Source organism: Salvia miltiorrhiza, chromosome 1, assembly GCF_028751815.1.
Source record: "Salvia miltiorrhiza cultivar Shanhuang (shh) chromosome 1, IMPLAD_Smil_shh, whole genome shotgun sequence".
Taxonomy (NCBI): Eukaryota; Viridiplantae; Streptophyta; class Magnoliopsida; order Lamiales; family Lamiaceae; genus Salvia; species Salvia miltiorrhiza.
In genome coordinates, this window is record NC_080387.1 from 7,524,601 (window position 1) to 7,529,255 (window position 4,655).

Sequence of the window (4,655 nt, forward strand, 5' to 3'; positions counted from 1 at the left end):
GCACCGTTCCTGACAAGTATGTCATGAAGATCATCAAGTGCAGAACAGCAAAGGAGATGTGGGACATTCTGGAAAGAATGTGCGTAGGTTCTGAGGAAATTAAGGAGAATAAGCTATCCATAGCTTGCCAGAAATTCGACTCCTTCCTCGTGCTCAAGAATGAATCTGTCGAAGAAATGGAACAAAGATTCAATCTTATATTGAATGAAGTTCAATCCATTTCCAAAGACAAATACACTCAACGAGAAATCAACCTGAAGATTCTTCGAGCACTGCCACGTGGAGAATGGCAGATCTACTCAGTCGCTCATCAGCATAAGCCAGGATTCAGTCAGCTTCCAACAAACAAACTTTTCTCCGATCTCATGGCAAATGAGTTCGACCTTATGAGAAATCTTGGTAACAAGAAGGTTGGAGGATCAGACGAAGATGGTCCATCAACCTCAAGAGGAGTTGCACTGAAGGCCTCGACCAGAGAAGGCAAGAAGCAGATCAAGGAGCCAACAGAACTCAACCCTGAGGACTTCTTCAGTCAATATGCCCTATTGACTGACAGATTCAACAAGATGGAGTCCAAGTTCCGGAAGTACAGAAGGTTCCACAAGCAGCACTACAAGGGAAAAGAAAGAGAAGGGGACTCTAGACATTCCACAGATCGAAGCGGAGAAAGGAAGTCAGCCGCTTACGACATCAAAGAATTGGAATGTTTTGGATGCAGAAAGAAAGGGCACTTTCGACATGAATGCCCTGAATTGACTCCAGCTGAGCGAAGGGAACTGAAAGCGAAGAAAGATCGCAGATCTTCGAAGAAGAAAGCGATGGTTGCTGATGATGCTGATTCTTCCAACGACACATCAGAATCATCCGACTACGACAGTTCCAGCTCAGATGATGAGAGCCGAGCCCTGATGGCCAACGAATCAGAAAGTGTAGCCGACAACAGCTACGACAATGGAATAAATGGCCCAGAGGTAAAATCTCTCACAAAAACTCCATATACTGATAACTTCCTGATGCTTTCAGGAGACCACTCAGAATCTGGAGATAGCTCATCCATTGAAACTGACGAGTTTGATCAGCTCCTGACTGATCACTGTCAGCTGAGGAAAATGTTCGAAGAAGAATCAGAAAATGGATAAGGAGATCAATGATGAACGAGCTAAACATCAGACAATCATCTACTTTCCGGATGAAACTTGTCTTGATCAGCTAATCATGGAGAACAGCCGACTGGAAGAAAAGCTCAGAATCTCCAATTCAGAATGTGAAAGAGCATCTCATGAAATCAAGAGGCTCAATCACAAGCTGGAAGAAACAGTCAAGAACTGCATGATGCAGTCTCCCATGATGAGCAACTTTCCATCGAAAGGACTGGTCAACAACATCGGAGGAAAGGTTGCAGCCAAAGGAAAGAATATCATGATCATCTCTAAGAATGATCCTTCTGAAATCACAACCTCAGAAGAATCAAGAGATCATGATATGGATGAAGTTCACAAGCGCAGACTGATGGCCAGATCAAATGTTCCACCTCCACGAAGCTACAGACGAGCTAAGGAGGCTCCCAACCAGATCATCTTATTGAAAAGGCTGGAAAGCAGATTTCAGTCAAAGATCCGGGAAGGAACATCAGGAGCCAAGAAGAATCTTCCTCATCAATCCAGGGGGAAGAAAAGCCACATCAGTCAGAAACTGACATCCTCAGTTCAGTTTCAGAAGGAACAACATCCATGGAGATCAAGCAATGCTGAGTCCAGTCAAGCCATGCCAATTCCTCGACGACAAGCCACTGGACGACAGACAAATCTCCATAAGTCTGCAAAGACTAAAGTATCTCAAGGAAGATACTTCACCGAGCAAAGAAGACCTCAACCACTCATCAGACAGAACTGCTACAAGAGTGAGGCCTTCAAAAGGATTTCTCAACAGAAGAATGCTCAAGTGCCACCTGAAGCGCCAACGACATCGATCAGACATCCAACAAAGCGCAAAAGATCAGCCAGACCAATTCTGAAGCAGATTTGGGTTCCAAAGGGAACTCGAACTAACATTGAAGGACCCAAAGTTTGATTGGGTGCCTGAAGCAACTCTTCCTTGCAGGTCAATGTCAGGAAACATAAAAAGAAGGAAGAGGCCAAAGCTTCAATCAGAACGTGGTATCTGGACAGTGGCTGTTCGAAGCATATGACGGGCTACAAAGAATATCTATCCCAGTATGTTGAGAAAGCTGGATCCAAAGTTGCATTCGGAGACAACTCGATTGGAGAAACAAAAGGCTACGGTGTGCTCAACATGGGTAACGCCAGTATCAGTAATGTTAGCTTTGTTTCTGGTCTTAAACATAATCTGTTGTCTGTGAGTCAATTTTGTGACAGTGGTTTCACAGTGAAAATCAAAAAGGATGAATTCACTGTTAGAAACAATCAGAAGAAGGTGGTTCTGAAGGGATTCAGACAAGGGAGTCTCTACGTCGTTTCTTGGGAAGACAGCCCACCAGAAACGTGCCTCATCAGCAAGAGCAGCTCGGAGCTCAATTGGCTATGGCACAAGAGACTCAACCATCTCAACTTCAAGACGATCAACAAACTTGCTAAACATCAACTGGTAGAAGGTCTTCATTCTATTGTATTCCAGAAAAAGCAAGAATGTGAAGCATGCCTCAGAGAAAAGCAGACGCGGACGTCATTCAAGTCAAAGACAGGACACTCATCTGGAAGGATTCTGCATCTACTTCACATGGATCTGTTTGGCCCGATCACTCTAGGAAGCTACAACGGTAGGAAGTACACCTTGGTAGTTGTGGATGATTATTCACGATATACTTGGGTTATCTTTCTCTTCAAAAAGAAGGAGACACTGGAGGAACTGCCAAAGCTGCTGAGAAGACTGAGCGTTGAAAAGGAAGTCAACATCATCAGCATCAGATCAGATCGTGGGACTGAGTTCCTCAATACTGTCATTCGTGAGTATTGTGATGAACAAAGAATCAGTCATCAAACTTCTGCAGCAAGAACTCCCCAGCAGAATGGAGTCGCAGAAAGAAGAAAACGGTCTCTAAAGGAAGCAGCCAGGACGATGCTAGCCGAGTCAAAACTTCCCTTGAAGTTTTGGGCTGAAGCAGTCAACAACGCATGCTACACGCAGAATCGCTCCTTCCTCACTCAGAGACATAGAAGAACTCCATACGAGTTATGGAAGAACAGAAAGCCATCGATTGCCTACTTTCATGCTTTCGGTTCTAAGTGTTTCATACACAACAATGATAAGAAGAGGTTGAACACCTTCGATAGCAAGGATGATCCAGGAGTCTTCCTTGGATACTCTGGAACAGAACGTTCAAGCAAAGCCTATCGAGTGTTCAATACTCAAACTCTTTGTGTAGAAGAAACACCTCATGTGATCTTTGATGAGTCTACAGATGGTTTCAGGGAACAAGATGCTGAAAATGATGTTCAGATCGCTGAAGGTTCCAAAGCTGAAATCCACACTGTCGAGCCATCTACTGTCTTGGTGTGGGGACCTGGCAAAGATGAAGATACTGAGATGCTTCAGTATCAGAAGATCAATCAACGGTCTGAAGTCCAGACTGGAGCCAATACAGATGGCATCAGTCAAGGGGGAACTCCAATTGCTGAAGTTCAAGTTGAACGCGCAGAAGCCGCCCCAGCTCAACTCACCCCTGCTCCAGAAGGTGCTCAACATCCCAGAGCTATTCTGACCGAAGAAGCTCCACCATCCCCTGAAGAGATCAAGAAGTATCGAAGATGGTTTGAACTCCACTCCAAGGAGAACATCATTGGAGAACCATCAGATGGCGTCAAGACTCGGAGATCAATGTGCAACCTCGTCTTCGACATCAACCAGAACTGCATCAACGAAGATAAGAATTTCAGCTGTTTCTTATCAACTACAGAGCCCAAGGATATTGAAGAAGCTCTGAAGTCCACTGAATGGGTCATCGCAATGCTAGAGGAACTCAATGAATTCAACCGGAATTCAGTTTGGGAGCTTGTGGATCGACCAGACGATGCAAAGGTGATTGGCTTGAAATGGATTTTCAAGAACAAGGAAGACAAAGAAGGAAACGTTGTGAGAAACAAAGCAAGGCTTGTGGCTAAAGGATACAGTCAAGAAGAAGGAATCGACTATGACGAGACATTCGCCCCAGTTGCCAGATTGGAAGCAGTCAGACTCTTCTTAGCCTTCGCAGCTCACAAAGGTTTCAAGGTACACCAAATGGATGTCAAGTGTGCATTTCTTAATGGAGTGCTCACAGATGAAGTCTATGTAGAACAACCTCCCGGATTTGAGGTTGCTGGACCAGAAAAGGTGTACAAGCTGAAGAAAGCGCTCTATGGATTGAAGCAAGCACCAAGAGCGTGGTATGATACTCTCTCTGAGTATCTGATTGAACAAGGCTTCAAAAAGGGATCTGTGGACAGAACCTTGTTCACTCTCAAAGAAGGAGAAGATCTCTTGCTTGTTCAAATCTATGTCGATGACATAATCTTCGGATCCAAATCCGAACGCATGTGCAATAAGTTTGCTAACATCATGACGAACAAATTCCAAATGTCCATGATGGGAGAAATGAATTTCTTTCTAGGATTGCAAGTCAAGCAGACCAAAGAAGGAATACTGATCAGCCAGTCCAA